Below are 14,847 nucleotides of genomic sequence, written 5' to 3' on the forward strand. Positions count from 1 at the left end.
TATATATATATATATATATATATATATATATATATATATATATATATATATGTGTGTGTGTGTGTGTGTGTGTGTGTGTGTGTAGTTATTAAATATGATAGTTAAGTTGTAATCATGTTAGCCAGTTTACGTTTAAAACTATACATTAGTACCACTATTTTATATATTGTACAACTTGTTTGAGTTGACATAAGTAATAATTTTATATTTGTTTATATTTTATTAAATAATTTGAAATTATTTCATTTTAATTTAACTTTATACATAGCTAGTATATCATAATTGTATCATTTTGTGTCTCTTCAAAAGCAAGTATATGATTACAATTGCACTTAAAGTCAATGACAAATAAAAAAAAACATATTTTACTATTTAATTAACTTAGTAGTCAATTTAATAGTATGAAGTATTTCAACCTAAAGATCTTTATGTTATTTTGTAAAGAATCCAACTATTTAAGTTCAAACGAGATTAATGTGTACGTCAATCTTCTTCCTAACTTCTTTTCCAATTTACATTGAAGGAGACTTCTCAATTAAACATTTATGTCTCCTTTTATCTTTCATATAGAATACATAAATAACAAATTTAAAAAATATGTATAATTATTTTTATGGAAAAAGAGTGTTTCAAATTAAATTGGTAAACCATATAAAAGGTTTAACAGATTTAAACAACTTTTACAAATCTCATCCTAATTTACTATAATAACAATTGAAAATTCGAAGATTTGGAATACAAGTTAATTTTTTTCTAGGACTTACTACCATATGGATCAAAATGACTAATTAAAACTAGCTTGGATAGAAAATCTCTTTAGTTTTATAAATATATTGTGTAATATACAATGTTATAAAGCCTATATAATAGACAAATATACTACATTTTGAATTCGTACATTTTTTTAATATTTATGATTATCACATTCTAAAACTATGTAACCTTTTCGGATGCCAAAAACCATTATTTATAGATATTATAGTCCCACAACTAAAATAATTTTGTTTTAATTCATGAATCTAATGTAAAATGAATAATTTGATGGGTTTTATGTACTCTAACATCTCTATGGTGCACATACAACCCTAATGCTTTGGGTCTAAGTTTTCTCTAGTTATACATGCAACCAAAGTATGCAAAGCATGAAACCTATAACTAGCATACAACTTGATATTTGAAAACATAAAATAAGTTAGATGAATACCTCTTTGCTGTAGCTTCTAGAATTTTTGGCCTTTCAAGAGCTCAGTGCCTCAAAATTTTCACCTCTAATGGAATCACAAGACACCATGAACAATTGGAGGACTTGAGAGAGAGGTTTGGAGATACAAAATCGGCTATCCTCTTCATGAAATACACAAGTGCCGATTTTAGGGTTTAGGGAATACATATATAGTGTAGAATTCCAAGAGTCAATTCTTACACTTAGGCTTATGATCCAATAATGTAACGATGAGATTTTTAAAACAATTTTTTTTTCATTTTTCAACAACCAAGTTTATGTAAAAATATTCTCAAAAGCATTCAACAAGATTCATGAAAAGATAACATATCCCAAGATCTCAAAAACATCAAATCCTGTCTCTAATGTGTACGGGTCACGCCGGTGCCTTTCCACGGTCCTCGCTAGTACCTGAGACACAAAACACAACAACTGTAAGCATAAAGCTTAGTGAGTTCCCCAAAATACCACGTACAACACATACACCACTCGAGTGTATGGTACGACCCTCCGATCGATGTGTCTCAGCGGGACCTTCCAGTCCTGTAGCTCGTTGGGCCCTCCGGCCCGGTCTGAATCGTTGGACCCTCTGGTCCAGTCTGTATCGTTGGACCTTCCGGTCCGGTCTATACAATCATATAACATACAAATATCACATAGCACATAGATTCATATAATCTCATACATAACACATAAGACCCTCCGGTCCACATAAATACCATTCTAGGTAACGTATAGTGAGAAGACTCACCTTGTGTAGCTCAGTAACTTGTAAATCTCAGAAATCTCGGACTCTGTAGGATAAGATCTAGCCTCCGCCTAATCATATGAAATAGCACTCAACATCAACACATTTCCCAAGGCTAGACCATCCCTTCTCTTAATACTCTCATGAGGGTAAAAGACCATTTTACCCCTCACATGGCTCAAATACCCTAAAGTTGACCAAACCCTAAAAATCAACAAAAGTCAACCCTACAGGTTACGCTGTGCGTACCAAACATGTACGCTGGGCGTAACCGACACCTTCAGAGGATCGGGGTGCGCCACCCCTTACGCTGCGCGTACTGGAATTACGCCCGTTGTAATACCCAGATTCAGTCCTTCAGCTCTTGGGGTCTTAAACAGTTAAGACCCACATCCAACTTTTAGATCTGACCATTTCTAAGCCTCTTAAACCATAAAGTCGATGACTTTAAGCCTTTGCATGGCTGAATAAGTCACTAGCACCCAAAACATTTCATTCTCTAACCCTAGAAAGAATAGAACTCAAGCACGACCTCATATCAACGACCAAGATGGGAACTTTATGGATCTAGACCACAAATACTACTGAAAAGGGACAGATCTCGGACCATGGAGCATCTTACACTCATAAAGTCTCCACCTTTGGGGTTTTTAACCCTAGAAATGGCACATGCAACAACAAACCAAAATGAAGAGGAATGTTTTGAACTTTATACCTCTAAATGCAGCTCCCTTCTCTGTAGATCTCAGATCCAAACTTGCACTTCAAGCTTTTAGTCTCCACAAGCTCCTTTCTTCCTTCTTTACTAACACACCAAGGCACTATTATCTCCAAGAACACACACTCACTCACTAAGGACGATGGAAGGTTCTCTCTTAGGGTTTTACTCACTGATATGGAGGCTGAGAAATGAGCCTTAGCATCCTTTAAATAGTGCACAAGTCTTATTAGGGTTTTGCATCTGGGTCGGGTATGCCCGGCATAACTATGGGTACGCCCAGCGTACCATAGCGACCCCGCGTCCAAAATAAGTGCATGAGTACGCGCAGCGTACCCCTTTGGTACGCCCAACGTACTCACTTGCAAGGCTTATTCCACTCAAGGACCAATCATGACCAATTGACAAAGAATAGGGGTGGAATAAATGTACCTGAATCTCGGGGTGTTACAAATAACGCACATGAACTAACTCTTCATGGACTCTCACATAAACTTAGTCCATCATGGATCAATAGCCCAAACCATATGTATCACTGATTTACATAATTAGTCCCTGTTAATTTAATTACTCTCTTTAGATTACTAAATTAATTCCAAATTAATTCTTGATCAATATTAATTAGATAATATAATTTCTCTATCAATATATTATACTTATAATATATTAATAAATCATAATTTCCTTTTTTTTCAAATATCCATCCTATCAGATTGTTCTGGCGAATGCAACCCAAAAGGACCATGCTACGCTCGGGTTAACTACATACCAAATATATTTATGTGCTTAGACACCTAATCGAACAGTCTCCCACTTGGATAAGTCTAATAACTATAAATGCAAGTACGATTCCAATACCTGAATAGCAATCGTAGCTCTTAAAAGCTGCTATCAAACTCTGACACGTCCTTTAGATAAGTTATCATATATTCTTCCATTCTAGAAGATATTATATGAGCTGATACATGGATTATAATCATTCTCTTTCTTCATGTGTTGTTTACCGATTTCCGATTTATGACGACAGACTAATTGAACAAATCAAATCAGTCCATGCTTGGCCAAACGCTTAGGGTGTCATCACTAAATCATTGAGGGGCCCACAAATATAGCTTTTATCCCTCTTAGGGTAAAAGGAACGGATAAACTTCGAATCATATGCTTGATCCAATTACTCATCAAATCACACACAACAATATTTTTATAACACCAAGTTACTGGTGTGTTTACATATCATCAATGTGCAACTGACTTGTAAACTGCAACTATATGTCTCCGTTTCAAGAATATAAGATATTATTGTCTCACAATCACTAGTGATGAAATCCATGAAATGATTTAGTTGAGCTTGGGTTTAATCCGATACTCAAATCTTATTACAGGAGTACTCATGAATACTGTAGCAAACTTGTGTTATGTCTAAATACTTTAGACAATCTACAGACGGATTCATTACAGTCTTACCTCAATACCTACTTCGAAAGTATGATCGACTGTGGACAGTTTGAATAATCTTATTATTCGGGAAGTAAAAGCATGCAAAGTGAAACACAAGAATAATCGAATTCAATATGGTCTCAATACTTTTGAATATAAATAAAACACCTTTTATTCAATCACCATATTGATTACACATTATTCATTGTATAATGTTTCTATTAATCAACTTAATACTTAAATTAAAACAATAGTTATCCCATGCTCCAAGAATGCACAATATGTTTTATTTGGTCCTTACTTTGTGAAATATATCAATTGAAAACATTTCAATGATGCTCATTTCAGAATTCCAAATCCTTATTACTTAGTGTAAGAATACCTAATTCTTGCCACTATAAGAATGTGTTAGATTCTAAAATATCATGCAATATATCGTTTGTAATGTCAAGGTACCAAATTCAAAGAGACTTTTCCAATGATATTACAAAACTTTCCACTTGAGATTAATAACAAAACAATTCCAAGGAAGTGAAGTCTCAAATTCAAAGTACATTCCTTTGAACATCCTTCTTGCATAAAGGTTTCTAACCTACACATAGATTCTTAGTATCCAACTCCCATTATGCAAACATTTCCATATTTACCATATGACAATGCATTATTCATAGAATTCTGTCTACTCATAATAATGTCAATATGACCCATCCATTACTATACTTCTAACTGTCCTTAAGCATCCAATCCTTAATGAACCTTAGATTGTCCTTGGCAGTTGTTTAACCACTTTAGTCATATCCGGTTCTAGTCCTTTTTCCCTCTAAATGCCCTAGGCATTTGGAAAATTAGAACACGTGAATATTACAGCATATGCAATCGATCCTATATCTGAATCATATGGGACACGATTCATAATGTCTTACATAAAGACATGATACTTGACTAGTCTCTTGCTATAATATTTCCATATATAGAATTTCCAATGTTGAAATATTTCCACATGGTATTCATATATATATATATCTATGACTAAGTTTGATTAATACTTCAATCTATACTTTTAGATTCGAAATAAAGTTTAAGTATCCTCTCCCTTACTATAGCGAAACAACTTTTCAATCTTTGCAACTTTGCAAATTAGAACTGTGTTTCCTATAAACAGTATTGCTAACTCGCAACACTTAAAATAATATTTATGCTCCCACTAGCATAACAATTATTTTGTTACTAGCATAACATTTATGCTCCCACAAGCTTTGACATGTATCCAAAATCAGATGGACTTCTAGAAATCAATACTTTATTGACTTTCTTACCAAAGTTCAGATTTCTGATACAAGACGCTTCTATAAGACTTTATCTAAGTTTATACAACTTTTATTAGAAAGCTCATATGTGTATCTAAACTATTTTAGAACTTACAACAATAAGTTCCGAATGTTCAAACTATTTTCCATTTCTCACAATTCGAACTATGAAGAGGGATGCCGTAATCATAATCGAATTTGAGAATGCAAATATCACAATTGCTAACTCTTTAAAATCTATTTAGTGAAAGAGTATCCCCACAAGCATTTTCATGAATTGGAGATAAACCTTATGACATTTAGATTTTATGGTGTATGTGTCTGATGTGTGCAAACTCACTTAGTTTTAAATCTACTTTTAATTATCAAATAACACACAAAAGGCAGTGAACCTATCAATTGTGAGATAGTTGAATAAGTAGGATATCGAACACAGGGAACGACAAATTAAAACTAAAAACTAATTTTATCTAAATTAATTAATAAGTAGGGGTTTCTCTAGTTTTACAAGACTAGAAACTTACTAATTATTACTTACTTAAAAACTAGAAAGCAAAGGACTAACTAAATTCAATAGCGGGAAGGAACTTCTTTTTAGTTCAACTCAATTGATCATATGGTTGATTACAAGGTAATGGTGCAATGGATTAATTCTTTTGTCGGTTACCGATTCAAGTAATTAGTTTCGCATTCACTACACTAATCCTTAGCAAACAAACTAACTTAAACAGTGGCCAGTTGTCTAATTTTATTAAATTTACTAGACTAATTATTCAGGTTAAGTTAGACTTGCAATAGTTAACTAATTTATTCTTTTAATTAAATTCTTGTTTGATGGTCATCTCACAAGCTTGCACATGAATTTACTCAATTTTCTTATTAACTCTAGTTTCATATTCATTAATACTAGACATATGACAATAGTGATCACAAAGCATATGAGATTGATAATCAATAGATGTTCATGCTAATCAATTATCTCCCTATTAACAGAAAATTAATTATTATTCACACAAAAGGTTCTTTAGCAAGCTAAAATAACAAAATTCACCAACTTAGAATTAATCCTACCAACAATCAAACCATATTATCAATTTTGTGTCCCCAAACAGAAGTCTAAAGGTTTTAGCTCATAATTGAAGTAAATAACAGCAAACAAACAGAGTCTAATTGTTTAACCATAATGACAAAACAAAAGATTAAGTGGAATGATGAAATTTGCCTCAATTCTCCTTCGGGATTAAATTATAGCTTATGACTTCGTCTTCTAGGGTTTTTATGACTTCTTAATCGCAGCAAAACTCTTCTGAATCGTCCCCGAATTCCCCATATCGTTCTGTGGAGTTATCTTTATATATATGAATCGACTCGTCGAGTCAGGTGGCGACTCGTCGAGTCCATCTCACATTCCCCTTATTATGATAACTCTCTGGGATCCCGAGTATTTATCTTCTCGATTCTTCGATCGGACTCGCCGAGTAGTCGCCCCTACTCGCCGAGTAAGTGCTTTTTTCAATGTTTTTCTTCTTTGTTCCATTCTCGAACTTCTAACTGTTTCTCCCGCTTCCTTTCACTTCCGAGCTTCATTTTTGGACTGAAAACATAATTCAAACACTTTTAAGTACCATTTGTCCATAAAATGCAATAATTTAGCTAATAAATGAATAAAAATGTATACTTAATATGAACTAATTATGCACATATCAAAATACCCCACACTTGTCTTTTGCTTGCCCCCAAGCAAAACTGAATTTTAAACATATTAGAATTACATATGACAATTCCAATCTAACCCAGCCATTATGCCAAGACCGCAATGCATGCATTTGTGTCTAAAATTGTCCTAAGTACCCCCCATACTCCAAATACTCACAATCCTCATAAACATTCGCCCACTCACCCCGAACTATGCTCATTTTATGCAACCCTCCAAATCCATTCGCAGAAAACCTCTTACCCTCAAGGTATTTTTAATTGAGCAACCCAAGCATACATAATCTAGAATTACAACTTTTCGATACCACTATGGAGCTCTCTTGAATTCTTTACTTCCTTGATAATTTGATCTTTGGTTTCTTTGAATTCACCACCTTTATTGTTCGATTTCTGGTATCTTCAACTTTTTGAATTTCTTGGAATTTTGATCTTTTGATCTTCACTTTATTTGCTCCAAAATTCTTCAACCTTTCTTGCAATTCTCTCTTTTTTTTCTTTTTTTACATGTACCTCACTTTTTTTTTCACTCAAAACCCTACATGCTTAAGCAGAGGCGCTCAATCTCAACCTTTATTGGCTAACGATAATAATTTTCCTGGATACATTTCAGGTTTAGGCTGCTAAATATATTGCATCCCTCAGGCTGAGCGGGGTCGTGTTTTTGTCTCATGATTTCACTGGAATAAGGAAGCCACAAATGCACTAGAACGTATATAGGCTCAACTAAACATTTGAGTTTTCATGCAATCATCAACACAATTCTAATATGGAATCCTAATTTGCTTTTACCAAAATTTCTAATTTAAATCCCTAAGTAATATTTTTGGTATGGAACAAGTTTTTTTTTTTTTTTAAATTAGCCTAAATTAAGATTTTAAATTTTCTAATATGTGACCAACCCCCTACCCCACACTTATTTTATGCAATGCCCTCATTGCATATTATGCATGATAAAAACATAAAAAGAGAATAAAGAGGGAATTGGAACAAACTCCCCTGGGATAGCAGTCGATAGGTTGATCACTTTCATTTTAGCTCTAACTTCAATTAACTTTAGACATGGGAACAGCTCATCCATGTCTTGGGTGTCAAATCTCGTGTGGGTCGCTCCAAATACGCGGGAAAATAGTGTAAGATCTTCAAGAATCAATATGGAAAGAATAAATGGTCAAGTGGTACTCTTATCAGCATCAAATCAGCAGCCCTTTTGGTATCAAACTGAACGACTCGTTGAGTATATACGAGACCCGTCGAGTAGCATCGTGGAAATCTTTGAATTAATGAGAATTCAAGGCGACTCGTCGAGTCAGCTTAGTGCACTCGATGAGTAGGTCACTGGATGAAAAATAATGATACTATGCATTCGTTCCAGCCTCTAATAAATCCTCAAAGTTTCTACTCACTTCTAGAATCCCTCGCTAATGTCTCTAAGGACCGGACTCAACACTTTAACTCTAACGCTTCCCTTCATGACTCTCTCTTTCACTTTTTAACTTCCTTGATTCTACGATTCTAAACCCTTCGACGCAAGCATTCCTAATTCAATTCTGAAAAATTATCAAAGCATCAAACATCAAGTAAACAGTAAAAGTCTTAACACATTCAAACAACCCAATTAAAAACAAAAAAACATAAAAATAAAAATTGAAAATTGTTCAATAAAAACGCAAAGAAATTAATCCTCCTCATCGTCATGATCCGGCGCTGCTCCACTTCCTCCCGCACCACTCCTTCTTGTACTAATCACCTCTTCCCACGATGGAATATACGGAAAGTTACCACCATCGATATGCGGAATGTTGAAGTGGTCGAAAAGCCGGATATGTGATTGATTGCTAAAATTGATGCCCCACACCATTTGATCTTGTAACCGCCTCATCTCCACATTGTACCAATCCATTGGTACTTCTTCATTATCAACCGGAATCACCGGCGGCTCTTCCTCCACATCCCGCTCCCTCCTCGATCGGACCCTCCTTCCCGGTGCTTTGGGACCAACTACCGGATCATCATGCGGGATAGCATAATGACCACCACCATAGTCTTCTATAATCCTGGCCCGCCATAAAATAATTGGATTGAATGGAGGTGTAGGAATCATCGTCATAAAGTTCCATGCACCACGGGTCATCAATCCAAACGAGTTGGCTAGCCGGGTGACAAACATACCACCATTAATTCGAGAAGTTTTGCGATCCTTGACCGCACCCTCCGATAGATATGAAGCCAAACACCAAGGAATATTGCAAAAATTTCCGGGTGTGATAATGCTCCATAAGTAGAAGACATCAAGGTTAGAAACCTTGTCATCATCCTTCCTTTGGTTAATAGTGGATGAAATGAGACGATGAATAAGGTGGTGTGTAGGCGATCGAATGTTCCCCTCTTGTGCCGATTTCGGAATATAAACTTTTTTGCCAATCGTGTTCCACCAACCCGTGCTCGTCACTCCATCGGGAAACACCATGTGGGATTGCTCCAAAAAGACCCGAAAGATAGCTGTTGAGACCAAGGGCTGGTCATAAATTCCCAATCGACAGGCAAGGTCGAGCACAGAACATTGATGAAATTCACCCCCAAGGCAGAAACTAAAACTTTCTGGGTGATAACAATCCACTCCCCCCGTGAAAGATAACGTGGAGAAGAACTCTAGGCATAGCTCCAAATACACCGGCTCTTGAATTCGAAAGACCCGGCTCCACCCCTCACAAATCATCGTTTCTCCTTCGTGGGTAAATTCCTTTAAAAGATAAGGAGCTAACTCCTCTTCATAGCGTACACTTTGTAACCAATCCCAATCTATCCTATTGGGCACGTAAATTTCTTTCTTCCTTATGTTGGCCAACTTCTTCTTCCACTTCCGCATCGTTGAAGCGGACTCGATTTGTGGGAAATTCAACCAAGGAAAGTCCCCTTGGCGTCCACTAGAACTTTGCCCCCTGTTGAACATTATTACTGCAAAACAAAGATACAAAACCCAGAAACATAGATTATAATTAAAAGAAGTCATGCACGTGTTCCTCGACTCGACTCGTCGAGTCCATGGACGACTCGGCGAGTCGCAAGAACTGCACGAGTCATTCGGCGGGTCGGTCTAAATTGGACCATGAAATCTCAAAATTACTTCAAGGGTTTTGTCTAGGCGCTTGTTTATAAGGTATTAGGAAAGAATAAGCATGCAAAACATCATAATTCATGAAAAATCGAAACCCTAGAAATTTACTATTTTTCAAAATCGGGTTTTTCTATGCAATTTCCATCATAGATAATCTTAGAATCATGCTTTTAAATGGTTTTAACAGAAAAGAGCAAGAAATTAGTTACCTTTTGCGATGGAACTTGAAAAATTTGAAGAACAATGAAGAGGAAGATGAATGCTTGAGAGAGAATTGAGAGACAGGCGCACGGCGAGTGGGTAAAAAAAAACTGACTCTTTTAGGGTTAAAACCCTAGTTACCAGTTGTAAAAGTAATTCTTGTTATTATTTTTTTCTATGAATAATACCGACTCGTCGAGTCAGGGTCAGACTCGGCGAGTCTGGTCGCGATGCCATTTTTTCTGAAATCTATATGGACTCGTCGAGTCATGGTCAGACGTGGCGAGTCTCTTGCAAACAATTCAAAATTTTTAAAATTTTGTCATTTATTTAGAAAAGAAAATTCATTTTACCCCACACTTAGTCCATGCACACTCTCAAGCATACATGTTCGATGATTCGGAAAAAAAATCAAACAAAACTAAAATCTAAAAAGTAAAAGAAAACAAATTCTAAACAACGGGCTGCCTCCCGCCAAGCGCTTCTTTTTAAGGAGTCATTAGTTGGACTCCTGCCCATCTACGTTTCGTCATCTTCCAGTATCGGGAATGCACGCCTAATCTTTTGTGGTTTGTACTTTGTCTTGTAAGCATGAATCTTCTTTTTATAAGCCCTTTTTAATTCATCTCTCTTTTTTTTCACAGCATCATCCTCGGCTGCTTGGGCTTCCCTTTTTCTCTTCTTCTTCTTCACCCCATTCTTTTTCACCTTCTCTTGCACCTCCTTTTCTTTAAACTTAATTACTTCGTATTTTGTGAAAGTTTGTGCTCTAGGTTTGGTAATGAATGGTTGATCAACTTACACCCTCCTTTCCTTTGCCTCCTCCTCTTTTTCTGTGCTCACCCCATCTTCAAGCGGGATTGCATCAAGACATGCTACATCGGCGTGTTGAACTTCCATTTCCATTTCTCCTCCTGCTGTTTGTTATTCTAAAGAATCATGAAAAATATCCAAATCCAGAATATGCAGAGAACTAGCAACAAGCAGATCTAAATCGTCCAAGTTCTTATCAAATTCGACGGGACTCATCGAGTCCAGTAAAGTGACTCGGCGAGTCTGATCGTATTCCATCATTTCTAGGGTGTTTTCTGAGTCAGCTCCTTCCAATAGCTTTTCTAACTCCTCCAAATCCTTGTTAACATCTCCATCCTCTCCAGAATGTAGCAGAAACTTGCTTGGATCTTCTTTTTGCAAAAGTGCAAGTTCTTTTTGTAATATCTCATCATCCAAATGGATAAATGAGATCTTTTCTTTTCTTTCCTCTTCTTGCTTGGCTTCTGTTATAGCTTTAAATATTATGGACTCGTCACCCACCCTCAACGTTAATGTAGACTCACATACATCAATTAAAGCACAAGCGGTGTTTAAAAATGACCTCCCCAAAATAATTGGAATTTCGGGGTCTTCTTCCATATCAACAACCACGAAGTCTACCGGAAATATAAACTTGTCGACTTTAATAAGGAGATCCTCACAAACGCCTTGTGGATGAATTATTTTCTTGTATGCCAAATGGATCTTCATATTTATCGGTCTTGGCTCCGGTAAATTCAACCTCTTACAGAAAGAGAAAGGCATCAGATTGATGCTTGCACCCGAGTCGGTCAATGCTTGGGTGACAACTTCATTACCAAACCGGCACGAAATTATAATATTCCCCGGATCTCCCTTCTTTTCGGGTAGCTCACTCAATAGTATCTCCGCGACTTCAGCCAAATCTTTCCTAGCAGCAAAAAGACCTTTTAGCAAGTTGAAGTATTTGGGTGTCTGGAGCATCGTTTCCACGACACATTAACTTATAGGGCTTTAACATGCTTCATGAAGGTTCTATATGCTTCAACTTTTTCCGCAGGCATGGCTTTGATTGGGTATGGCAAAGGAGGATTATATGGCTTTAAAGGACTGACAGTTTTGTCATTTACGCATAGACTCGTCGAGTCCAATGGAGTGACTCGGCGAGTTGGATCGGGTTTTGATGGAGCCGCTTCTTCTACCTTTTTTGCCTTCCTCTTAGAGATTCTCAGTGCATCTGTGAATATTTCTTCCTTGCTGGAGGTTATTGCACTAACATTCTCCATTCTTGGATTGGGTTCGGTGTTACTTGGAAGTTGACCCGGTCTTCTATCATTCACTTGATGCACAAGCTGTCCCAGCTTTTTCTCAATGTTGAGAATGGAGGCCTGCTGATTCCTTATCATATTTCTGGTCTCGTGTATTGCAACATTGTGATCAATGTGTCTCTTTTCGGATGCAGCTATGAATCTAGTGAATAATTCTTCTAAATCGGTTTTCTTTTCTACCGGTTCTTCCTTTTGATATAGTCCCCTCTCCTTCTGCTTGTATTTTTCCTCCTTAGCCTTCTTATACTCTTCGTATGGGAGCCATTCCTTCTTAGGTTTTCACCAATTTTCGTCGTATCGATCGCCACTTGAATAGAATACTTGAGCTTTCTTATTTCCATTCTCATCCAAATCACAATCCTTTGTGAGATGGGGCCCTCTACAATTTTCACATCCCACCCTAATAGCAGGGATTGTTTGATCCATTTTTGTCATTCTTCTATCAAGACTATCAAGCTTAGCTATCACCGCCGCCATGCTATCATTTGCCGAGTTCATTACTCCCTGACTTACTTCGTTTCTTGGATTGTGGTATTCTCTAGAGTGCTTAGAGAATTCTTCGATTAACTCCTTAATTACCAGGGGCGCCTTCTTCGTGAGCGGGCCTTGGGAATCGAGCAATTGCCTTGTAGTGACATTGACTCCATCATAGAAAATGGAGACCTCTTGTTGGCTATTAAGGTCATGGTGTGGGCAATTTCTAAGCAAGCTCTTGTACCTTTCCCAAGCTTCATAAAGAGATTCTCCGGGTTCTTGCTCGAAGTTGGCAATGGCTTTCTTTAGCTTGGCTATTTTGGAGGGTGGGCAAAAATGGTCTATGAATTCTTCTTTCATCTTGGCCCATGTGGTGACCGATCCGAGAGGAAGTGACTTTAGCCAATCTTTTGCAGCCACTTTAAACGTGACTGGAAGCATGCGAAGAAGCTAGGTCTCGCATGGAACATTCGGTACATTGAAGTAGTCGGCCACATCATTCACTTCGTCCAAATGCTTGTAGGCGTCTTTGTGATCCTTCCCGTAAAAAGGAATCTCCTTGAGTTGAGCGAGAATATGGCCTTTTAGTTCGAAAGTAGCGGTCACGGGAATTGCGGGCTGCACAAGTCCCGGCCCGGTGTCATCGCGCATCCTCTTCTTCCATTCCCCCATGGGGACTTCATCGATATTAGCCATAGTGATAGCTAAATCGTCTTCCAATCCGGCGTCGTGCTCGTATGTGGGTTCTTCTTCTTCCTCGGTCTCGTACTCGATATCTTCTTGAATTGGGTCTTCAATTGTCAACGAGGCACTCGATGCTCCTGTTTTGCTGCTCCTCTTCTTGCTGAAAACGGACTTTAAGTTTTTGAGTGGTGAGTTCTTTGAAGAAGTGGATTCTCCAACGGTTTTGCCTTTGCTCCTTCTTAGTGCGGATTCCGGGTCTTCAAAAGGAGGGACCAGAGGTGTATCAGATCCTCGGGTCATGAAACAACTGTAAACAAAACAAAAAAATGCGTAAAAGGAACAAAAACAAAATAAAAAAATTAAAGCTGAAATAGCGATGTACTCGCCGAGTCTGCACGAATGCACTCGGCGAGTTCAAGGCAAAAACTAAAAATTTTTCTAGTTATTCTAAAAACGGAATTTTATTGAAACTAATTCTACTTACTGAATTACTTTTTAAATAACTTTGTGCAAGATAAATCCCACACAAAGGATCGATTAAACTAGAATTTAATGCTAATTTTAGAACCGTTCCCCGGCAACGGCGCCAAAAAATTGATGTGTGTGAAACGAACTAGTTTTAATCCTACTAACTTAGACACAAAATAAACACACGAAAGGCAGTGAACCTATCAATTGTGATATAGTTGAATAAGTAGGATATCGAACATAGGGAACGACAAATTAAAACTAAAAACTAATTTTATCTAAATTAATTAATAAGTAAGGGGTTTCTCTAGTTTTACAAGACTAGAAACTTACTAATTATTACTTACTTAAAAACTAGAAAGCAAAGGACTAACTAAATTCAATAGCGGGAAGGAACTTCTATTTAGTTCAACTCAATTGATCCTATGGTTGATTACAAGGTAATGGTGCAATGGATTAATTCTTTTGTCGGTTAACGATTCAAGTGATTAGTTTCGCATTCACTACACTAATCCTTAGCAAACAAACTAACTTAAACAGTGGCCAGTTGTCTAATTTTATTAAATTTACTAGATTAATTATTCGGGTTAAGTTAGACTTGCAATTGTTAACTAATTTATTCTTTTAATTAAATTCT

General features: G+C 36.7%; 1 non-coding gene across 1 annotated transcript; it reads left to right on the forward strand.

Annotated features, from left to right (window-relative positions):
- The first annotated feature begins 13,263 nt into the window (after positions 1–13,263).
- On the forward strand, positions 13,264–13,370 carry LOC145090909 (small nucleolar RNA R71). Its single transcript, XR_013701831.1, has one exon. It is a non-coding gene; the product is annotated as a small nucleolar RNA R71 (small nucleolar RNA).
- Positions 13,371–14,847: the final 1,477 nt, after the last annotated feature.

The sequence above is a fragment of the Lactuca serriola genome, chromosome 2, assembly GCF_051521515.1.
Source record: "Lactuca serriola cultivar US96UC23 chromosome 2, Lser_US96UC23_V15, whole genome shotgun sequence".
Lineage (NCBI taxonomy): Eukaryota > Viridiplantae > Streptophyta > Magnoliopsida > Asterales > Asteraceae > Lactuca > Lactuca serriola.